The sequence below is a fragment of the Eublepharis macularius genome, chromosome 11 (assembly GCF_028583425.1).
Source record: "Eublepharis macularius isolate TG4126 chromosome 11, MPM_Emac_v1.0, whole genome shotgun sequence".
In the NCBI taxonomy this organism is placed as follows: domain Eukaryota; kingdom Metazoa; phylum Chordata; class Lepidosauria; order Squamata; family Eublepharidae; genus Eublepharis; species Eublepharis macularius.
In genome coordinates this window covers 59,107,636-59,132,750 of record NC_072800.1, presented here as the reverse complement: position 1 = coordinate 59,132,750, position 25,115 = coordinate 59,107,636, and the positions used below count along the sequence as shown (strand labels likewise).

Here is a 25,115-nt window from a genome sequence, read left to right as displayed (position 1 = left end):
CTATCTCTGTCCTCAGAGCCGATTGTATTCTCTGACATGGTACATTCTTCTCTTCTGACCAGCTGAGATTTCTCTGGTCTCTGAAGCAACAGGTTTTAATTTGGGAAGTATTTCTGTCATCATTGGCCAATAACCGTCTCCGCCATTTTCTGTTCTAACATTTTAACAATCACAGAAGGCCAGTATGTTGTAGTGGTTAGATCATCAAACTGAGAACAGGGAATCCTGGCTTTAAAGCCCCACTTAGCCATGAAACTCACCAAGTGACCATGGATCAGTCACTCTTCTCTCTACGTACTTCACAAGACTGTTAGAAGCAGTGCTGGTTCTAGGTTTTGAGAGGACGTGGCCAGACAGTGCCCAGGGGCCACTGTTTGCACATCACCAGGCCCTCCCACATGCTCCACCTGGGTCTCCCCCTACCTGACTGTGCATTCTTCCCCTGCTCATAAGTCCTCCCACTGCCTGTGCTCACAGCCAAATGCACCACATTCATGCCCCTTCTCTGACAGAACTGGCTGGTGTGTGCAGCTGTGACTTCTAGGAGTGCACCTGCTGTGCAACACTTGCATGCACTTCCTCATCAAAGCTGGGAACAGGGCAGTGGACCACTTGCAACTGAACAGGTAAGGAAGGGAGGCCCATGGGTGTGTGTGAGGGGAGGTGTGTAAGTGGTAGCGGGACCTGCCGTATGTCCTGTGCCCCAGAAATTACCCCACCTCAGGGTATGCTGATGCTGGCCCTGACTGGAAGCTATGGCTGACCCCCTCATATCCATATGTTTCAGACAATTTATTATTACATACTTTACATGTTTAGGCGCATGTTAAAAATGTAACAAAACATATTTAAAGAACAAGATGACTTCTGAAATGCCAGGCTGCAAGGGACTCATTTTTGCTACGTAATGTATATTTAATCAATGGGTATAAATCTCCATATTCACAGTATTTTAAAAAAACCTTCCCCCCTCCCCAAATACGCGTTTATGCACAGACATACACTGACAATCACTGCATTGGTTTCAATGGGTTTAAACTGGAGTCGCTCTTCTTAAGTTTACACTGAATGTCTTGCATCATCACGGAATCCTCATGATTTAAGGTTATGTATGGATACTGAAGTTGTTCTCATTACACGTTATTACAGAATCAGCACTGTTTCTTCTGCAGCATTAGATGACATCACTACAGTTATTACTATATGGGAACTAAGCTGGATAAGGCACTGTTTAGTCAACAAACAGAGCCTTCCAATAAGAGGGCTTACTAATATCAATCCAATTACCAAGAGCAAATAAAAGTGGAAAGAACAAGGTTATTCTGATATATGTAGAGTTTGTCACTTGTGACAAACACTTTCAACAAAAGTGCAGCTTTCTTTCCTACCGATGCCTTTGCACTTACCAGGGGGGAAATCAAAACAAATTCAGCCTGTCAGAGACAGCAGAAACAAACTGACCGATTATGCCAAGAGAGGGATGGGAGACACTTTGATTCAGTAAAGACGGAACCCCACAAACCAGCAGAATAAGTCCAATGATTTTTCAGGACAGATTATCCTGCATTTTATTGGGAATTTATTCCATGACAGCCACTTTGTTACCAAATCAAAGCCACCAAAGCGACTGTTTTGACTTTTCTTTGCTTCCTTAGTGCAAGAAAAGTTTCAGAAAAGCCCAGAAGAGCACCTGCAAAGAGTACACATTTAAAAGCAGTTGCCTCCATCATAGAACAATGCTTCACTTCATGTACCAACACTATGTGACTGGCTTTGCCCCCATGACAGCCTGTGATACCACCTGCTACTGTTTCTTAAAATTCTAAAAGTGCCTGCAGGCTCAACAAGGTTGGAGGCCCCTCTGGGCAAAAAACTATGGTTTGCAAATTGGTAGCCAGCCTTCTGAATGCATGCTCCCCCTCCTTTCTATGCAGTGATTTCTCCCTTCCTTTCTCAGCATTATACATGGTTTCACTTGACATGTGTACCAATGCAAAACATGGTTAACAAAAAAACCCCCCACATTTATAGATTGCATTACATTATAGATTACAATTGTTTAAACAGGTGCACATGTAATATGAACCTGTATAAAACCACGAAGGAAAGGGGAGGGAAAGGACAAACAACACAAGAGAGGGGAATAAGGAGATATTAGGAAGGTGCATCCCCCAAAGTGGGTCCAAACGTGAAAACTATGATTTGCAGGAACCATGGAACACCCAACTTTAGTGACAAATCATATACTATCATCATAATAAAAAAAATATAACTATTTGAAGAAGAAACTAAGTATATGAAGTTTAGAAAGATGAGATGTATACCTTTAAACATACTTTGGTTCCTTCATGCTCATGCCACCTTCTCTTAATTTCTCAATCAGTAATGTAGATGGATGTCTTAATCAGATACTTTGGAGTATGTCTGCTTATAACCGTCTCTTAGCTTTTAGGGAAACAAGACTACAGCTGCTGCCTTGAATTTAATTCCCGCCAAAACTTGTTTCTGCTACAGGTCTATTTCCTCCCTGAATAAAGGAGTCAATCAATGCAAGAGACTTACTGCTGGATAGACTAAATCCAGCATCATCTGAATAGGCCTTGGGAGTCTAACAGACAACTCTATGCATGCTTACACAGAAGCAAATCCCACTAAGTTAAATGGGGCTTACTGAGTAAGGCAGAGGAATAGAGTTGTCACTCCAGGTCGGGAAATTCCAGGAGATTTGGGGGGTGGAGCCTGGAGAGGGTGGGGTTTAGGGAGGGGAGGGAACTCAACAGGGTATAATGCCATAGAGTCCACCCTCCAACGCTGCCATTTTCTTCAGACAACTTTTTAAAATTCTTGTAATGGAAAAAAAACCTGGACATTCTACACCAGTTTTGCTTCAGAACTTTTACTTCTGTAAGAAACAGGTTCGTTCCAATCCTAAAAATCATTAGCAGTATCAAAGAAACTGACTGTTAATTTTTGGGATGGGGATAGGTATTAAAGAAGAAAACTACTGCATAAATTTATGATTTTCTGCCACATAATGGTACCCTGCAGTTTATCAGATTAACCTCTTCAGGCTGGCTACATGGTACTCTGCAGTTGTGTTAATTAACAATTTTTAGGCCTAACTTAGGCAATATTTTTCATTTTAACCTTTTTCCTTAGTTAAAAAAATAAGCAAACCTGACACTAATAATGCCAAGTTGTAATTGCATACTTTTATGCAAAGGTGGGGGGGGATCCCCTTCAGTTTGTGAAAGGTAATACTCATTTTGCTGGCTGGCAAAACCACAATAGTTGATAATCTAAGACATTTAGCACAAGAGAGAAAAAAAGGAGTATGATGGTCTCGCATATTCCCTACACTATATACTTGTCTACTATGAAGGCCATTTTGGGTCATTTTCAAATAGCAGAACTAGTTTTATGTTATACTCTGCAAAGATGCTATTTCCAAAATCAGGCATCCGGCATCCAAAGACTGTTTCTGGGTTTTATTCAGGGCTTTTTTTCAGTTGCAATGCAGTGGAATGGAGTTCCAGCACCTCTAGAAAATGGTCATGTGACCAGTGACCATTAAACTTTAAAATCTCTCCCCCCCATGCTCCAGCTGACTGGTGCCAGTCAGCTGGAGCAAGGGGGGAGTTTAAATTGCCAGCAGGGCAGAGGGCAATTTAACCCCCCCTTGTGGGAGCGCTCCTGGGGGTGGCTGCGCCCTGCACGATGATGTCACTTCCTAGAAGTGATATCATTGCGGGGTCCTGGGAACGCATGCACGCATGTGGTACCGGGGCACCACCTCCTGCCAGGAGTTGCCCCATGTGCTGCCAACCCACTGAGTTCCACTACCTATTTTCCCAGGAAAAAAGCTCTGGCTTTATCTGTTTATAACTGGTAGCGCCAATAGAGCAATGCAATGCCAAGTAAATCATATAATCTAATTCCACCCAATCTCTTAATTCAAGCCATTTCCACACGTCTTAAAAGGGATGGCCCATTCACCGAATGCTGATGGCTTTCCCCCTCACTCCAGACGTCTACATTTTCAAAATGATTGCAGACTGTTTAGCTTCCATTTTTTTGGTGCTTTTTCGGGGTCCGCAGCAAAGTACATTCTTAGAAAAGGCACTAAAAAACCAGAAGCACTCCCAGAAGCCAAGCGGAGACATCTGGAGTAAAGGGGGAAAGCCGCCAATGTTCAGTGAGTAGGCCGTCCCTTTAAGGACATGTGGAAACAGCCACAATTATAATTTCTTACTATTCCAATGTTGTAAAAAATCTTCACATTCTCTGTAAATCATGGTTCCAGCTTTTCTCTTATAACACTTCCTTGTTTCTAGTTTAGACTTTTAAAAGATGAATTTAAGGCAAGGAAAGCAAACATGTTCCAAATGGTGAATAGAATCTAGTTCATTCAGAAACTAAGTTATGACCAGTAACTTCATGTTCCTTGATAACAATTTGCAGTAACGTTTTTCTTAGAAGAACAGTTTAGGAGAACAGGGCTTTATAATACTTTGAACGAATTACAGAGCTATTATTACTTTTATGATTTTACGCAATGTACCTATTTTACACTATGATCTTAAGGAAAGAATATTGTGACCGATCATAACCAAGCCCAAGCATAAACATTTAATCCGAAGAGAACTTCTCAGTTTCCAGCGCTACTTATTTTACCACAAGTATGCATCAAACTGCAGTGTTAATCTAATTTCTCTATTAGCTAGATGCATTACATGAGTTACATACATAAACGATTTCTAGACTTTTAGTCCTCATTATGCACAAAAGCTCAAAAGTAAAAATAAAAACCAACAATTTGTCTTTGATACCAAGTGTGAAACAGCCAAAGCTCTACTTTAGACTGATCTAGAGTGTAGTGAAAATTTTTCGTTTTCTCTAAATACTAGACCCTCCCTCCTGTGTCATGATCTGCTTTTGAGACTTTCCTTTGTTTTCACAAGTGCTTTGGCATGCAAAGAAAGGCAGAACTACTGTTCAAGAAATATAAATGTAATGTTGGAGTAGTGTTTAAAGTGTCAGAATAGGATTTGGGAGGACCAGGGCCGATTCCGCACGGCTTACCTGAAGCTGGGACGTTGCGGAACATGCCGGATAAAACGTGGAAGATCGCGTTTTCTTGCGCGAGTTTTGCACGATGTCGCGCAAAACTCGCACGAGAAAACGCAATCTTCTGCGTTTTTTTCCGGCACATTCCACAATGTTCCGGCTTTAGGTAAGCCATGCGGAATCGGCCCAGGTTTGAATCCCCACTATGCCATGGAATAGTCTATTATAGCAAAACAGGACTCCAGCAGCACCTAAGGTTACCAGGTCCCCTTACACTCCCAGCAGGAGGTACTCACATTCTCTGTGTTATGCACATTCCTGGGCCTGTGCAATGACATCAGTTCCAGTGACATCACTTCCAGGCGATGCCATCACGTAGGTGCAGAAGTACGCATGCTTCACAAAGGGCTGATTTGAGCCTCAAATGGGCCCAATTCAGCCCGTTTGGGGCCCAAATCGGCCCACTGTAAATTGCAGAAGTGCTCTCGGGGCAGTGCAATGATGTCAGTCCCAAAAAGTGACATTGCGCTGTCCCAGGAGTGCACCTGGGAGGCTTGTTCCCGCGCTTTCCCCCTCCGCTGGCCAGGTGAGTGTTGACAAAAGGTGGAGGTTGAAAGTGAGGGATTGCACTGTAAAGACCAACAACAATTATTCCAGAATGAGCTTTTGTGCCAGTCACTCTTGCTTAGCCTACCATATTGGACAGGGTTGTTGTTAAGTGTAAACAGGAGGAGAGGAGAACAATACGCCCAGTCATTTTTGGGACACCATGGGGAGAAAATAAATAAAAAATTCCCTTGGATGCCAGAACTAATTTTATTTTTCCTTCGACTGATCTTTTGCAATGTTATGGTGCACCTAATCACACTGATTTCACAGGATCAGCCTGTAAAAACCTCTGCTCATACTCAATAATGTAGGAATAGTACAATACCTTACAGTGCAGCAGAGGAAGAAGTAGGGTTGCCAGGTTCCCTGGAGCCCAAACCGGGGGTTCGCCAGGTCCCTTTACTCCCCCAGTGGGAGACTAGGAGGCTGGCACTCACCTCGCAGCTCAGGGGAGTTTCTTTTTCATGCACGCATGTGTGCATGCGCTCCTGGCTTGCGTGATGACATCACTTCCAGAGCACTCCCGCACTCACTAAGAGCCAGATTGGGCCCTATGGAGCACGATTCTCTCCAAAACGGGCCTGCTGTGGATGCAGGGGCGTGCGGGGGAGCATGCCCCCCACCAGCCAAGTAAGTGGGCATGGGGGGGCTGAAGGGTGGGAGCGGGGCATCCCCCACCCCCAGCTGGGGAATGGTAACCTTAGGAAGAAGGCATTTCTCTGCACACTCTACCAAAAGTCAACCCCTTGACAAGCATTCCCACAGAAGTAAGCCAAACTGTTTTGCTGGCTGTCCAGGCATCAAGCAACCATAACACTGGCAGCACTGCAGGAAAAGGCAACGAGAATGGCTTGTGCGTATCGCTGCTTCCCAGATGTTCCCAGCCACCAGTAGAGACCAAAGTGAATCTCTGAGCTGTTGGCCGCACCACTGGGGCTTGGCTTGCTCTAAGTGTTTGTCTGGCCAAGGAGAACCCTCATCTCTCCCCTCCCCATTTGGTTTACCAGCACACCAACATCTTCACAAGTATGGAGAGCATTCTTTTTCAGCTCTTGGCTCAAAATGGTTGTCTACTCCTGCTCTATGATTTGGGTTTTTAAAAATACTTTTATTTTTTATTTTTTGCTAGCAGTCTTATATGGGATCATCTTGATGTTTGGCCATTCAGTCTATTTACTTTCTTCAAGGATCTGAAAGGATTATCTGCTGTTCAGCCTTATGGAACCCGAATGAGACCATGAGACCACAAACAACACTGCTTGTGCTGCAACCATTTCCCTCAAACGCTCCCCTCTCTATTTTTCCACCCTGAGGCTCCTTGTGCATTCTCCCCCTCTGACACCTCATTTGGGAAAAGAGACTCAGGCTGCCCCTAATCTCCCCACATGTAATCACAAATATTATTGTAGCAAAATTAGGTGCCAGGACTTTTTCAGGATATAAGCAGCAAACCTGGGTCAAGTTAGCTGGAAGAAAAGTTTGGGCTGGTAGGTTTAATAGGAAAATGCCAGGCACTTGCAGGATATGGAAAGAAGCTAAGGAAAAAATGATGGGACAGAGCAAGAAGAAAAACAGAAACATATGGGTTCAGGGATACAGAACCCCAGAGATGACACAGCAGAGAGAATTATTACAGAGTCTGCCAACAGCCTTTTCCTGCTTTCTTTTTGGAAGGAAAAAAGCTGAAAGGATAAGAACGTTGAAAGAAAAGCAGACACCTCAGTATCAAATAGTTCTTTGCAAGTAAACCTAGAGATTCCAAACATACCTGCTGTTAAGCGTTTGGGATGCGTATCCAAAGAGATGTTACTTTATACCAAGTCAAACCACTGGACCAACTGGCAGTAGCTCTCCAAGGTTTTTCCCAACCTTTCTGCATTTTTCTTAAATAACCTGGGAATGGAACTTCTGGTATGCCAGGCAGGAGTTCTACCACTGGACTATGGTCCTTTCTCTTGACAATCCACCGTCACTCACTCTCATTAACTTGCTTGCTCACACAGTCATTAAAAGGATTAGCTTTTATAAAGTTTCCCTGCCTGGGGGAAATTTTTATTCTCTACTTTACAAGCCAGGTTTAATGGAAAGTTTAAATGAAAATCTCATGAGTAATTTCTAACATTTGTCTTATCAGACATAGAAAGTACAACATATCAATTGTTTGCGATGCTTTTAACATTGCTCTGCATGGTTATAAATCCAAAATGTATATAATGGCAAAAACCCTTGAACAGTTGCCTGCTTTATTAATATATAGTGGTTTAAGGCAGAGTAATTATTTAAACAAACGTTTCAAAAATACATTTATTTATTTTATTTATGTCCCACTTTTCTCCCCAATGGAAACTGAAAGAGGCATATAATATTTTCTCCTCTGCCATAGAAATGGTATTTCCTGACTTAAAATAAAAGTTAGTTTTCCAGCCAACTTAAGCAACCACTAAACAAAACATGGTATTCTATTTTCAATTCTTCATATTTTTGAACTGGTATCCAAGAAACATTATAAAACCAGCTTGGTGGGACCTACTGTAAAGAAATGCAGTGTCTGAATACAGTGTACTATGGACAAGAATTATCAGAGGAAAGTTCCAGATGTAGTAACCAGAATGGTTGTTAATAATAATAAAATTCTTATTATAAACACTTTTTTGAGAAATAGTCTGCAAAACAGCTCATAGTTTCAAAACACAGTAATAAAGCTAACTCATAATATATCCATATGCAGAGTATATACCATTTGGTAAATATTAGCATTAAAAGACATTCTCCATGTTCCCAGAATATTTTCCTATGCCAAGATAAATCTATGTCATGGTTTGCAGAAGCCTGGTAAGAGTCCCTCCACCAGCCTCATTTTGCTACAATATGATGGTGCACACATCTGTATTTTATAGTATACTAGTATATTACATGTTACTTGAGGTCAGGCTACAAAAATTTATTAAGCTCCATGATAATTTGGACCTCCTGAGACATATTGTCTGCTGCCACTTAATCATTCTACCATTCTCCCGCAGCTTCAGCAGTCTTCATATCCTCTAGTGATTTTTGGCCTATTTTAACAAGTTTGTGAACAGCTAATGTACACACAGCAATCTCTCACCATCTTATACAGTGCCTAACTAAGGCATTCAATTCATGACAATATCTTACATGACAGGAAAAGATCAACACCACAATAATAAAAAATTGTCTAACCAGAAATAAAAAATCTTAGAAAACACTATTAAGAAATCTAATATGCCAAACTATGTTTAAAGCACCCAAATATCATCAGAAGCATAAAACATCTGAAGGCTATGGGCCAAACTAGACCGTGACATGTCCTTGTGTCTGCCATGGAGATGCCACTACCATTTATAAATGATTTAAGAATGCTGTGGCAGGCTGAGGCACTCATTGGGTCTGCAGTGGGGCAGGATGAGGCACTCTTGTCCATCCTGCCCTAGGCCACTGTTTCAGCACCTTAGCCCTCTGTGCCTGATCAGAATTGGGCCCTTACGGCATTTTTAAATTGTTTTAAAATGGTGGCAACATCCACATGGCAGACACGAGGATGCTATCATTTCTAGTTTGACCCTAAGACAGATAAAGCGTAACAAAACTTGCTAGGCAAAGAGTTCCATAATCTTGCTGCCAGCATGAAAAAAGTTGAATCTCCAACCAAGCTGCATGATACGCCCAAAACATAGACAGGCATTGGGGGAACTAACCTTACAAAGCTCTCAGTCTCTAAGAAGTCCCCAGGGAGGCCACGTGGAGCTGGAGAAAGGGGACATCAAGCTCCACCTCTTATTTCCCTTTCCATTGGTGGAGGTGGGGTTGCAGGGAAACCTGAAGCCCCTTCTCCTCCCCTCACAGTGTCAAGCAAACAAGCACTTTTAGAGGTGAATTCCGCCAACGAACATCTCAGTGCACATCTGGTCGCACATCTGTAATATGGCACATGTTGAGGGTATCATGTAGTTACACCCTTAGACTAAGGAGTACACCTGCTCCTATTACAGTACTTACAAACGGGCCTATGTCACACAGAGGTAAATGATGAATATTGTATTTAGGGAAGGCAGTATCTCAGTAATAATTAAACTACACAAAAGTCCTGAAGCTATTAACACAAAAGTGAAATTTCATATAGTTAATTATAAAATATGTATTTAAACATAGATGTAAGTGATAAACATTCAACTATATGTTGGCTTTTAAGAAAATTAGCCCCGTCACTCTTTAAAAAATACAAACATCATTTACTTAGGAACTTGGAAATTTAGAATATATATTCCCTTTGAACTAAGGCTTCTTAGATGTGTTTTACAAAATAGATCAGCCAGAATACCAAACAGGGTAACTACTAATCTTTGAGAATCAAAAATCATCATGCACAAAATGCTTTAATAGATATGTCTACATTAAACTTAGCACAAAAAATTATATCCTTATACAGTCTACCTGCAAAGAAGAATAAAGGGATGTTATTCCCACCCACCCCCCCTCACCCTTAACAGCAGCATCTTTAGTCACTACATAACAGGCAGACATCCATGAAGCAGCAGTGCTGAGGGGCACCTGTTGCATTTCAGCTTTGAAAGGCAAAAGATCTCTGCTTAGGAAAAACTTGGCAACCTTGGTGAGGAACTGTCTTGCTTAATTTTACAAATAAAACATTAATTAACATAGGACTGATTTAAACAAGGTTTTTACTTATTAACTTGTATCCCACCCTTCCTCCAATGAAGTCAGGCTGGAATAAACAGGGTCATCTCATTTTACTTTCACGACTAGAGATGGGCATGAACCACAATACAAACCAAAAAACCCCACGAATCAACCCAGTTCGTGCGACATGAACCAGTGGTTCGTGGAAGCTCATTTCCACGAACTTCCACAGAACTGGTCTACTGGTTCTGTTTGGTTAGTATTAAAGGGCAATGCCCCTTTCCCTGCCACTGCCCCAGGGAAATGGCCATTTAAACTTTTCCTGCCGCTTGGAAGCGGCAGGGCCCTTTAAACGGCCCAAACCCCCTCAACCCCACACTTACCTTGTCTTACTGCTCCGGTGTTCTCTGCGGCCGTGGCGTCCTCCCCCTCCTCCCGCAAGGGGCGGGAAGGCTGTTTTCAGGTTCCGCATTTTAGGGCCTGCAGAGCAGTGGAGAAGGCCAAAAACAGCCTTCTCGTCCCTTGCAGGAGGAGGGGGAGGATGCTGCGGCCGCGGAGAACACCAGAGCAGTGAGACAAGGTAAGTGTGGGGCTGGGGGGGGGGGGTGCTGGGGTTGGGGTTTGTGCGGTCTGGGACATTTAAAAGGCCCTGCTGCTTGCAAGCAGCAGCTCCCTTTAAACTATCAGCTGGCAGGCGGTGAGAGGGGGATCCCCCCTGCTGCCTGCCAGCTCATAGTTTAAAGGGACCTGCCACTTGCAAGCAGCAGGAAAGGCCCTTTAAACAATGAAATGTTCTTTTCCCTGCTGCTGCTAAGCAGCAGGAAAGGGGCATTTAAATTCCATGAACCAAATGGAACCACAAACTGGTTTGCGAACTTGCCCCAGTTCGTGGGAGTTTGTGGTTCCTAGTTCATGGAAACCCCATGAACCACAAACTGCATGGTTCAGGTTTTTTGTGGTTCGTGCCCATGTCTACTCATGATCATCTTCAGGGTTAGGCTGAGTTAGCTCACCCACTAAGCCCATGGCTATGCTTATGAAAAGCAGTATGTTTCAAAGAATAAATAAAATCCCATACCCCTCCATGCAGTGGTTACTACAGATGAATTGTTTTTCTCAAATCCCATAATATTTTTCTGACACTCCAGTCCATACCTCTCTACCTCTGCCACTGCCGTCTGATTTAAGTCCAACAATCTATCTAGTGAGAGAGACAGCGTGGTGTGGGGGCTAGAATGCTGGGCTTCCATTTGTCAAACTCAAGCTCAAACCCCTGGTCATCTAGGAAGTTTGCTGGATGCTTCATGGCAAGTTGCCATCTCACAGGGCCCTCTGAAAAAGAGGCATGGATTACAAATGTGAAACCAACATCCAAAGGACCACACTGATGCCTTCTTAGAAAGCAAAGCATGACAACTGAAGCCTGAATAAGGAGTACTACAGTACCAGTCATACTGTTAACTTACTGATCCTCCTGAAACAGGAAATCATTGTTTTTATGTCTTGCCTTTTATTTTCTATCTATTGTATTTTCACCTTATCCTTTCCTCAAGGAGCTCAGGGGCTACATGTACAGTTCTTCCCTCCTCTAGTTTATCACCACAAGCATGCTGAGAGGTGGGTTAGACTGAGAGCAAATGATTGGGTCAAGGTCACCCAGCAAGCTTCACAGAACCATACTCCCCCCCACACACTTTGTTAAGCTTACATCATTACACCCTATGGTTGAAGGGACTTGTGGTTTACAGAGTAGTGTGGGCAAAATGAGACAAGGCACACTAATGGGTTTGTAGGATTGGAGTCCAGTGGCACCTTAGAGACCAACAAGATTTTTAATGTATAAGCTATCGGAGAGTCAAAGCACCCTTCTTCAGACAGCAGCAGCAGAGGTGAATAAGTATGCAATATTCAGGTTATCTGAAGAAGGAAGCTTTGATTCTGGAAAGCTTATACCCTTGAAAAATCTTGTTAGTCTCTAAAGTGCCACTGGACTCCAATCCTGCAGTTCTACTGCAGACCAACACGGCAACCTACCTGACACTAGGCCTGTACAACTAATAAATAAATATAAGAGGACCAGCAGTCACAAACCTTCAGCCTTTCCACACTGTAAGCCAAACGACGCCTCAATCATCAAGGCTTTTCCCACCCAAGCTGAAACGGACTTCAGGCCAGCTTCAGGACGGAACAGCACCCTATAGAGCGCTGCTGATAGTTCTTGGGAAACAGGGACGGTAAAAGACCAGCTTTAAGCACGAGGTGGCTCGGAGCGGCAAGAGCTCGAGTTAATAATTAAAGGAAAGCCTAGACGAGGCACCGATAAGCAGCCTTTAAAAAGAAACCCGGACTGCCAAGCACCTGCGGGTGCGTCCTGTGGCTAAAAGGACGAGCGAGGAGGAAACCAGCAGGCGACGGGGACGAGATGCCATTTTGGAGCCAGAGCGTGGCGGCTTCAAATCCTGGCCCAAGGGCCCCACCAGCCAGCCCCCCGTCTCCCTCCTCCCCCGACCCCCTCCTGACCAACCTGCCGCGGCTCCCAGACCTCCGCCGTCCCTTTCTCTGCCCGCGCCGGCCCGGATGCCGAGGGGTCCCTCCCCGGCCTGCGCAGCCCCGTCCTGCAGCCGCCCCGGGAAGAACCTGCTCCTCCAGGCCGCGGCCGCCCAGGGCCGGCCCCCCTCCCGCGCCGCACTCACCTCGTCAGCGGCTGCAAGGGGAAGCGGCCGCGTCTCCCTCTCCCTCCCTCCGCCCGCCCACCCGCCACCTGCTCAGGGGGCCGCCCTCCTCGCCTTCCCCGCGCCAGGACTTTCCCGCCTTTCCCATTTGGCCTTACCTCGTCTGCCCGTCACCCCGGCGGCCCCAGGTATTCCAGCGCCCCGAGCGTCACAATGCCTCCGCCGGAGGGGAGAACGACCCGGAGCGGGGCGGGGCCTCGGCCGCCTCCATCCTTGCCCTCCTCCTCGAAGCGCGCAGGCTCTCCCCTCAGCGCTCGCCGAGGGAGGCGGCGAGCGGACGAGGCTCCCCCCCCCCCCCGCGGGTGCCGCCTGGCGCTGGCCGTTTCCTGCTGTTGTCTCGCTTGGCTCCCAGCAGCCGCCAGTGGAGACGACCCCGCAAAAGGCCAGGAAACGTTCCCCGAAACGCCTCGTCTCTGTGACAGAGGTCGTTGTTTTCCCCCTCTAGCTAATCTTTCTGGCACATTTTTATCCCTCCTTTTCTCCCCAGGAAGGTAGTTTCAGGTAGATGGCCGTGTTGGTCTGTAGTAGAACAGCAGGTGGCACTTTAGAAAGGTTCAGTGGCTCCTTAGAAACCAACAAGATTTTCAGGGTAGGGGCTTTGGAGAGTCAGAGGTCCCTTCCTCAAAAGGACACCCCCCCCCATTTAAGCCTCGTAACAACCCTGTGAGGTAGGATAGGGTGGGTGGCCGAGTGTGACCCAAACTCATGGCAAAGCAGGGATCTGGACATGTCTCCCAGTCCAGTACTCTATCAGTACCACACTTGCTTCTGGGATTGCCCCCCCCCTTCCTGGCACCATGACAGGCAGAAACCCAACAGGTGCAGTATTTTTACAGCCCACATGATCCTATGCATGCCTCATAAGTTGGTCAGTCTGCGATGCCTGAGCTCTTGAGTTTTTCTTAATTTTATACTGGGGGGGGGCACCTCTGTTGAATTTCTGCATGTCAGGCATGAGCACAGCTAGGAAAAAGGTGACAATGCTACTCACTAGCTAAGCATTTCCTGTACAGGAAGTATTTCCCCATAAGTTACAACCTGACCCATGAATGAAGAATGTAACTTCTTTGAGTCCCTCTGCTGCAGCCAGCTGATTTGTTTCTAAGGAATTGTGTGGTCTGATCGCATTGTAAAATTCAGATTCTTCCTACTTTACTGGACACTGCCTTCTTTATTTTTTTCTGTCCCTTTATTCTAAAATATTCCTAAACACAGTTGTATTAGCATCTTTGATTTTTACTTTGAAAGGCTAAAGCTTTAAAAAAGAGAGGAGCTTCTTTCCAATATTTTGTAAAGATGAAGTGTTAACAGTTAATGCGCTTTACTTATTTATTTACTTCATTTCTTCTGTGCCTTTCTCCTTAATGAGGACCCAAAGTGACTTACATCATTCTCCTCTCCTCCATTTATCCTCACAACAACTTTGTGAGGTAGGTTAGACTGAGAGAGTGTGACTGGCCTAAGGTTCTATGGCAGAGCTAGGATTCAAATCTGGGTCTCCCAGATCCTCATGCAGCACTCTAACCACCACACCACGCTGGCTCTGTGATTCACAGTCTATAGCCGGGCTCTGCAATTTATGGTTCTAGAGTCAATGTGACTCATTGTGGAACTAAATATGACTCTAAAAAAGAAAATCAAAATTTACATTTAAGGTATATTGGCGGTGAAAGTGAGATGCTAGAATAACCAGTATGTGAAGGGAACAGGAGGCAAAACCTTGTATGGGACTAAAAGGACTTTAGAGAAAGGAAAATGATAGCAGCCAGGGGTCATTTTGTAGAAAAAGAGCTGGAGGAACTCATTAGCATAGCTGATTTGCATATGCCACACCCCCGGCATCACCTGTCCTGGCTGTTTTGGACCCAGTCCTGGCCATTCAGGGTTGAAGTGTGGCCCAAAATGGCAAAAAGGGGATGAAAATGGCCTAAAAGGAGCCCAAAATGGTTAGGATCAGGCTGCTGCTGAGCGGGAGAATGATCCACCACCCATCAGAGGCCCAGTCTGGGCCAAAACGGCCCCAAAATGGCTGAGAGTCAGGTGAGCGGGGCCACTTGACATGTGACCTCTTTGGGGAACTGCCGGAACTGTGTTCCTGTGCATTCCCCCTCAAAATGAGCCATGATAGCCACGAACAGTTACCAGTGATGCCAGTGCAAAGCATGCACACAGATTTATGCCAGTGCTGTAAAACAATTGTGCAGGCAGCTCCTGTGTTTATTACTTATTATGAGATGTTTGCCTCTTCCTAATAAAGGTCTTGCCATGACCAGTGTTTGGGCTGCAAAAACTTGAACTTATTCATACCTTTAGAAGAGTGAAAGAAGAGGGTATATCTCTAGTCACATTGACATTGTGAAGATGGATATTAGCAGTATAAAAAGTTGATGATTTATTATTGGTAGTTTTAAAAGCTGCCTTCCTCTCACCTCAGGGTCTCCTAATGGGGACTCAAAATGGCTTACAATTGTTCTCTTGTCCTCCATTTTATCCTCACAATAACCCTGTAAGGTAGGTTATGGTGAAAGTGTATGACTGGCCCAAGGTAACCCAGCATGATGCTTTCATGGCAGAGTGGGAATTTGAACTTAGGTCTCCCTGTTGTGAGGATAATAACAACACACTTTGCAAACCACTCTGAGTATGGCATTAAGTTGTCCTGAACGGTGATATATAAATATGTTGTTGTTGTTATTGTTATTATAATATATGCTTTAGGCTGATCTTGCACTGGGCAGGGGGTTGGACTAGATGCTCTGTATGGCTCCTTCCAACTCTATGATTATATGATTCTGTAATACTAGTCTAAGCACCATAACCACTCCATCACACTGGTTTTACCATTTCCTAAACAAGCATTAAACCATTACTTTTGCCTTTCTAGTTGTAGACTGTTCAGCAAAACAACTTGGTTTCTGAATGCTGTTAAATTCTGGTAAAGTGATTAGGAGTGCTCTGTTATTTATGACAACTGTACTGTTATCTGTTGCACAGCTGTTGTAGACACATGGCCTACTTATATCCTGGTGTTTAAATAGGAATTGTTGGTTTTCTAAAATCCATTTACTGTATGTTGCCTGCTAATGTTTAGTAAAATGGGTTCATTTGTGCAATATGAAAAGTTATTTCATCTCCCTCCTTCTTCCCTATCTTTGCATAGTGCCCTCATTTCACCTTCCATTTTATATCCCATCATTGGCATTGTCTCTTTCATTTGCCAGTATTTTGATACGTTATACATATGCAAATAAGAAATCAATGGTGGGCTTGTTTTAATTTGAATAGCAAGATTGAAGCATCTGGAGCGAGCATCTGCTGGTGTTCATGAAAATTTAACTCATAAGCTGGTATTATTCTTTTGGCTAAATCAGAACTACATAGTAGGAGGACAAGAGTTGGCATGGGGGTGGTTCCATGTGGATTCTCATTTTTAAAGAACAAAATCTATTTTTACACACACACACATACTTGCTGTGTTAAATTTGTTCATGAACTGATTACTTTAAAATTATCTAAACTTTTTGTACATTTTAGTTGCACCTCCAGCTTCATTAAATAGCACAACCACTTTATACCACTCATTAATTTTATAATAATTCAAGGGAGTCCATATTCACACAAAAACTTCCATTTAAATGTGCAACAAGACTAACATTTTAAGACTCCTGGCTGGTCATATTAACTAGTTGTGCACAGGGGTATCATCTTGGTTTTGTGGGATAGGGGGCAACTGCATTGGTAACACATTGTTCCTCCGATATCCTCAGACAAATTGTCCTATTGTATCATCACAACAATTCTGTGAGCAACTTAGATTGACAGGTAGTGATCTTCCCAAGTTCTGAATTGCAGGATATAGTGACATAAAAATACAGAGGGCAAATGTACTAGGGAGTTAAAAAACAAGTCCAGTTCAGGAACCAAGATAGGAAGGGAGATTTTTGTAAAATAAAATAATAGTAACGACCACAATTTATTCAAATGTATTGCCGTGGTCTTGGCATTGTAGTTCCTGACGTTTCGCCAGCAGCTGTGGCTGGCATCTTCAGAGGTGTAGCACCAAAAGACAGAGATCTCTCAGTGTCACAGTGTGGAAAAGATGTAGGTCATTTGTATCTACTCAGGAGGGGTGGGGTTGAGCTGAGTCATTCTGTAAGAGTTTCCCAGGGTGTGGAATGCTAATGGCGGGAGGCTTCACTGTAACCTGAGGAGGTTCTTTTGCATATGGATTGGTGCTTGATGTGCTAATCTTCTCTGCAGGGCTATTGTCGGGTGTGGAGTGTTTTGTTGGCCTGGTGTTTTTCAGAACTGGAGCCCATGCTCTGTTCATTCTTAAGGTTTCTTCTTTCCTGTTGAAGTTTTGCTTATGCTTGTGAATTTCAATGGCTTCCCTGTGCAGTCTGACAAAGTAGTTGGAAGTGTTGTCCAGTATTTTGGTGTCCTGGAATAAGATACTGTGCCCTGTTTGAGTTAGGCTATGTTCAGCCACTGCTGATTTTTCAGGCTGTCCAAGTCTGCAGTGTCTTTCATGTTCTTTTATTCTTGTCTGGATGCTACGCTTTGTGGTCCCGATGTAAACTTGTCCACAGCTGCAGGGTATACGGTATACTCCTGCAGAGGTGAGGGGGTCTCTGCTGTCTTTTGCTGATCGTAGCATCTGTTGTATTTTTCGGGTGGGTCTGAATACTGCTTGAAGGTTATGCTTTTCCATAAGCTTTCCCATCTGATCAGTAATTCCTTTGATATATGGCAAATTCCTTTGATATATGAAATCCGAAGAGCAATCAAACCCAGGATGAATCAAACAACCAAGGAAAAACAGTCACCTACAGGAAAAGTGTTTTTGCCATATATCAAAGGAATTACTGATCAGATGGGAAAGCTTATGGAAAAGCATAACCTTCAAGCAGTATTCAGACCCACCCGAAAAATACAACAGATGCTACGATCAGCAAAAGACAGCAGAGACCCCCTCACCTCTGCAGGAGTATACCGTATACCCTGCAGCTGTGGACAAGTTTACATCGGGACCACAAAGCGTAGCATCCAGACAAGAATAAAAGAACATGAAAGACACTGCAGACTTGGACAGCCTGAAAAATCAGCAGTGGCTGAACATAGCCTAACTCAAACAGGGCACAGTATCTTATTCCAGGACACCAAAATACTGGACAACACTTCCAACTACTTTGTCAGACTGCACAGGGAAGCCATTGAAATTCACAAGCATAAGCAAAACTTCAACAGGAAAGAAGAAACCTTAAGAATGAACAGAGCATGGGCTCCAGTTCTGAAAAACACCAGGCCAACAAAACACTCCACACCCGACAATAGCCCTGCAGAGAAGATTAGCACATCAAGCACCAATCCATATGCAAAAGAACCTCCTCAGGTTACAGTGAAGCCTCCCGCCATTAGCATTCCACACCCTGGGAAACTCTTACAGAATGACTCAGCTCAACCCCACCCCTCCTGAGTAGATACAAATGACCTACATCTTTTCCACACTGTGACACTGAGAGATCTCTGTCTTTTGGTGCTACACCTCTGAAGATGCCAGCCACAGCTGCTGGCGAAACGTCAGGAACTACAATGCCAAGACCACGGCAATACAGCCCGGAAAACCCCCAACAACCATCGTTCTCCGGCCGTGAAAGCCTTCGACAATACATATTCAAATGTATTTGGTACCTTGCTTACTATAACAACCTTAAAACAATGATAAAAATACTATTACAGTTGTAATGGCTTTGATCCGGACTAACATTTCAATTTTACTGGGGCACATGGGTATAGTGGGTCCACACAAGCCTCTCACACTCCTTGCCACCCACCCCCAACCCCCCTTTGGGGCTTCCCAGGCAAGTAAAAGCAGGGAGTCCCCTGCCGCAAGCCGCCTGTCTAGCCTCCACCACAGAAGACAGAGAGCCCTGACCAAAATTCTCAAAGGGTCCCCTCTCTCCTCTTCCAGAGGCTCCATCAGACAGGCAGGCAGTTAATTGAGTGCCTCCCCTCACCCAGCCCAGGGCAATTGGCGGGAAGGGAGCTCAGAGGTTACTTTCCCTCAATATACACTGCCACCATTTAATGCAATAGGCCCTTTTCACATGACCAGAGCATTTGAGTGTGTCTGATTTCTCTAACAACTTCAGGCCAGCCAGGGTTAAACTAAACAAAAATAAACTTTATTTATAAGAAAGAACATAGGAGTGAATGGATTTTAAACTAACATGGATTGTACAGGAAAGATTTCAAAGCAAAAGAACAGCTATCTTTCTGCTGCCTCTCTGAGCAGCATCTCAACCCCCTCTTTCCCTCAGAGCCAAGCTACAAGTGACGCCTGACACAGGTTGGACACTTGTCAGCTTCCCTCAAGTTTTGATGGGAAATGTAGGCATCCTGGTCTTGCAGAGCCAAGCTGCTGAGCCAAGCTGTAAAACCAGGACACCTACATTTCCCATCAAAACTTGAGGGAAACTGACAAGTGTCCAACCTGTGTAAGGCGTCACTTGTAGCCTGGCTCTCAGAGCCAAGCTCCAAGTGACATTTTTCACGTGAAGGACACTTGATCATTTTCGAAAGTCTTTCTGGGAACTGAAGTCCCTCTCCCCCACCCCTTTTCCTTCTGTTCCTTCCCCTCTCTGTTAGAATCGCTGCCTGAAGAGACAGAGAAAGCCAGCGGCAGCAGCAGCTTTTGCGAATTGTCTTGCTCCTGGGGAGCTGCTCTAATTCTGATTGCCCCAGCATTCAACCTGCTCTCATTGGCTGTCTCTCAGGTGAGGCGGAGCTGGAGCCAGTCCTGTCAGTATCATTCACACCTTCTAAAACTGTCCACACAGAGCATTCCTGTGGACTTTGACATATGAAGGGAGTAATGTTGGCTGACTGATTTGAGGAGACAAACAAAATGAATATTGTGACCCTTGCTTTACCCATCACTCTCCCATAAATCACATTTTCTGCAAGGGGCTGCAGGGATGCTCAAGTGATGGATCTGGAGAGCCTGAAACTAACAAATAGAAGAGAGGCAGTGTTGAATCTATTCAGTCTTTGTTTTGCCACAAACTATCTGTAACCCCTATCAAATGTATTTGCGTCTTGAGACACGTTTGTGAGAAATTCCGGATTAGGAAATTATATAGATTACATGTTTTCTATAGATTACATTGCTTTCCCAACTTTATGGAATCATGCATCTTTTAAAAACAACACATTTTACACATGTGCACACCCCTTCCCTTATTGAATAGAATTACTTGGTTCTCATACTCTTTGCTTTTCCAAATCCATCTATATTATAACCCCCGTCTTCCCCTCCTTTCCTACATGCACATGTCCCCCAAATCACTTTATCTTCTGTTTAAGAGAATAAAGTCTGCATGAGGAAGAGTATTAGAACGCCATTGCAGCAGCCTAGTGCATTGTGACGTGCACCTTAGGAGAATGTTTATAGACCACTAAAACATGCACTTTTCTGTGTCTTACTACTGAAATCCTTTCTCCCACCATCCATTTGAAAACATTCTTCTAGTCTATTGTATAAGTCAATGCTCATTTTTCCCATTGCCAGAATTACTGAAAGAAAATGTATGCCCTCTTCTCTGTGGAGACAGCTGATTTTCATAGATTCCTGGTGATAACATTCTTGGCAGAAGCAACCAAATTCTGCACAACAGTTTGGTATGGAAAGTTTGAGGTAAACATTCCAGGGGGAAAGTTAAAGAGTTAAAAGAATCACCTGAAATTGCAGCTGCCAGTTTGTGCCAAGACATCCTGCGTATGTAGCACAAAAGATGAAGTGTAAGCATTCTGTTTATCTTACCTAGTTGGACCTGACAGACCGATGCAGGGCTGCTGATCCTGTTGTTGCCCGGAAGATTGGAGCCTAGTTGGATATGGCTGTGAAAATAGATGTGATCAGTTGCTTCAGTAGACCCTTATTATGGTTTAGTTGTATCATGAGGTAAAAATGTTCGACAGAGAGACAGATTAGGGTACAGATAGAAGACATAATGATGGATGATTGACTCAATTCAGAATTCACTTGGTAATTTTTAAAGAGAAGATACTCAGCAAACAAAAGACTGGTCACGTGGTTTGGACACACACTTCATAGCAATCAACAAGCGCTTCAGTGAGTGATTATAGACATTAATTTTTTTAAAAAAAACATTAAAAACAACAGCTAATATACCTTTACGGGGAGAACATTTTTTTTTCTTAAAGGCTTGCGGAGGGGGGGCGGGGGGAGGCTTCTCCTGATGCTTAAAAGAATGTAAATTCAATGCCAGATAAGCTTCTGTGGGGAAGGAGTTCCCCAGTATGGACATCACTACTGAAAAGGGTCTGTCTCTTGTATGCTCCCACTTGGTCTCTGAGAATCTTAATCAGCAGGTGAGATATGGTCCTTATAACTTGTACCCGCTAGCATCATTTTGAACCAACTGAAGTTTCTGAACAATCTTCATAAATAGCCCTGTATAGAGCACACTGCAGTAGTCTAACCACAATTTGAGCACGAAAAGCTGGCCAGATCGTGTCTCCTGAAGAAGGACTGTAGTTAGTGAATCAGATGAAGCAGGTTAAAAGTGCTATGTAATGCAGAAGAGATCTGTGACTCTGTGTTACCTATGGATCTAGAAGCAGCCCTAAGCTGCATACTCACTCTTCAAGATGGGGTGCATTTACTCCACAAATCTCAATTGACCTTGTTATCAAGTAACAACCTTGTTATCAACTATTGGGTTATGCTTTGGTTTGTTGGCGCTTGACTACCTCTTAACACCAGTTCAGGATATCTGCTGTTTTACCTGACCCAGCTGAAAAGGAGAGAGAACTAGGAGTCATCCATATATTAGTAACACCTCAGTCCAATCCTCTGGATGATTTCTTCCAGCAGTTTCATGTAAATGTTAAAACATCATGTAGGACATAAAAGAACTCTGTAGGACCCTAAAGTCCAGATGTTATGGGATCAAGCAGCCGGCTTCCAGCACTGACTTCTGAAACAAGTACACCAGGTAGGAATGGAACCACTGATATACAGTGCCTCAATATCCCCCCTCTTTTAACTAGTCCATAAGACAATGTTCATCTACAAAGTCTGTTGGAAAAATTGGAGCTTTGAACAATCCCACAGCAGTGTGACTTCTGTGCTTCAGCTGAATGTTATGATTATCCAGAGCTCTGTCCTTCTACAGGAAATTAATCGGAGAGTTAAAAGTGAATATCCATCAGAAATTTCACTGCACTTGATGGAGTTTGTTAGCAGAGCACTTTATGGACCAACTGTTAAGATTATCGGCCTGTCTCCAGGAGGAACCAACTGAGAAACGGTTTCACTTTATGCCCTGCTGCCTACCTCTCTGCTTTGCAAAGGGGCATGTAATAAAACATCTACAAGAAAGGTTTCTGAATGGATTTCTGTCCCAAGGAGAGTGTGCACTCCCAAATCAAGTCCCGAGGTGAATGCACTCCCAAATCAGCCAGGAAACAAATGGAAATTTAGTAGGGCTGCACATTTTAACCAACGGGCTAAGAACATGTTTATTTTTAAAAGTATATTTTAGTTCTGGTGTATAACAATAAAAAATGAGAAATAAAGATAGTATTTCCCTCTAACAATGAGAATTACCTTGCATTTATTAAATTATATTGTTTTGCCTTTGATTATTTTAAAAGCACCTATACTACAAGTTTAAAAGTGCATGATTAAAAGTAGGATGACTCAGCTAAAATGCAGATGAATCAATTAAAATCTTTAATTTGCTTAATCTATAAAATCCCTCATAGTTGTCTTTATGAGTATTCTTGCCACTTGGGGAAATGTCTCATATCTTTCCATACAGTTATTTGGTGGGTTGCTGAGTACATTAGGAGTCTCTTATTTTCTGACAACTCTACCCCCTGCTCTGCTGAGGAACAGCACTTGTTTAAAGAAGAAAAACTGTTTTTCTGCTCAGAACTACCAATTGGTGTGGAAAATAGGCTTTTCAACTCCATTTCTAAGTACAAGTATTGCCTGTTATCTCATGCATCTTTGCTGAATTGAGAAAAGTGACTGCAATTTTATCTATCCTCCAAAATGGTTATTTTTCCAAAATGTGGATCAATCTGCTCTGTAGCACTAAGGACAATTTCTTTCTTTTAAAGTTCAGGGATCACCTGGCACAGAAGACAAATATACTGTAATACCAATTGTTTCCTGTACCATGTCAAATGTTTATTATTTTCTCCTCTGATGACTCATTATAGTTTAAGTTTTCTGCTTCTCTGGGCTAAAAAGAGGCAGTTGATCTAGTCCCTACCTAGACTGGACAATGCAATCCTATGCAGAGTTACATTCTTCTAAGCCAATTGACTTTGATGGACTTAGAAGGGAAAACTCTGCTGAGGATGGCACTGAAAGAAGCTTTTGATTCAATACTGCATAGGACACGCACTGACACACGGGCTATATCTGCCAACGCCAAGCTTTACAGACAGCAATTCAAAGAGAAGAAGGTGTAGCATTGTGCAGATGAGAAAATTACAAGTCACAGAAACATAACTAGCAGCATTTTTCAAGGATTTAAGTGGTGGGGCTCATTTTATGCCACTAGGCGTTAATTAAGAGTAAAAATAAGAAATAGTGCAATTACTTAAATTAATAATATTAATAATAATATTTGATTTATATACCACCCTTAGGACAACTTAACACCCACTCAGAGCGGTTTACAAATTATGTTGTTATTCCCCACAACAAAACAGCCGTGAGGTGGGTGGGGTTGAGAGAGCTCCTAGAAGCTGTGACTGACCCAAGAACACTCAGCTGGCTTCAAGTGGAGGAGTGGGGAATCAAACCCAGTTCTCCCAAACTGGCTCTTAGGTTCCCTTCCATTCGGTATGTTTCAGCCTAAGGAACCACTCAATCATAGATGGTTCTCCTGAAGTACACATTTATTTATTTTATTGGATTTTTAGCCCGCCTTCCCCGCAAGCAGGCTCAGGGTGGGTTACAATCATAAATAAGGTACAATAGGTAAAACCAATAAAATAGCATCTCAGTGCAAACATGGATATCCACATTCCAAATGGGACACCCTTCCCCCTTTCCCTGCCCACCATACACAAGGGAAGAAAAGGATAGAGGTGTGGGTTGGTGAACCTCTAACTCTTCAAGCATGGGGAGGCAGATGGACCATATGCTCCCCCCCCCCCCCACTGACAGGAGACCGGCAGGGAGGCTAATTAGATGGATCCAGTGCTGGCCTCAACCATGTGCCTGGCAGAACATATCTGTCTTACAGGCCCGCCAAAAAGATACAAGATCTTGGTGGGCTTGTCTTCTGACAGAGAGTTCCACCAGGTTGGGGCCAGGACAGAAAATGCCCTGGCCCTGGTTGAGGCCAGCTGAGCCTCCCTGGGGCCAGGGACCACCAGTAGATGTTTACTTGCAGATCTAAGAGCTCTCTGAGGTACATATGGGGAGAGGCAGTCCCTCAGGTATGCTGGTCCCAGTCCGTTTAGGGGTTTATAGGTCAGAACCTTGAACCTGATCCGGAATTCCACGGGGAGCCAATGCAGCTGCTGCATAGTTGGAGTCATATGTGCCCTGAAAGAAATTCCTGTCAGGACATGAGCAGTAGCATTTTGGACCCGCTGCAGTTTCCAGGTCAGGCCCAAGGGAAGCCCTGCATAGAGTGAGTTACAGTAATCTAATCTGGAGGTGACCATTGCATGGATCACTGTCGTTAGATCATGGGTTGAGAGATAGGGGGCAAGCTGCCTGGCCTGCCGAAGATGGAAAAAGGCAGTTCTGGCAGCTGCCTTGACCTGGGCCTCCATTGTAAAAGAGGAGTCCAGCATCACACCAAGGCTCCTGACTGATGAAACAGGAACAAGTGGCGCCCCCCCCCCCCAAAGGCCAGGAGCTGAATCCCCATATCTATCTCCCCACGGCCCAGGTACAGGACCTCCGTCTTTGTAGGGTTCAACTTCAGTCTGCTCTGCTTCACCCATCCAGACACAGCCCCCAATGCTCTACTTACGACCTCAGGAGCAGAG

The 25,115-nt window shown here is 43.9% G+C and overlaps 1 protein-coding gene across 8 annotated transcripts in view; it reads right to left on the bottom strand.

Moving 5' to 3' along the window:
- The window catches only part of ICA1 (islet cell autoantigen 1), a 100,297-nt gene extending 86,976 nt beyond the window's left edge, over window positions 1-13,321 (bottom strand). For 2 of the 8 annotated variants that reach the window (XM_054991845.1, XM_054991847.1), the window contains exon 1: window positions 13,166-13,321. The gene's annotated coding sequence lies outside the window, so the exon portion shown is untranslated. Of the gene's footprint in view, window positions 1-10,175; window positions 10,196-11,490; window positions 11,513-12,426; window positions 12,450-12,859; window positions 12,990-13,165 lie in introns of those variants that run through there. The other 6 variants (XM_054991839.1, XM_054991846.1, XM_054991840.1 and 3 more) reach the window with 5 other exon arrangements.
- Window positions 13,322-25,115: the final 11,794 nt, after the last annotated feature.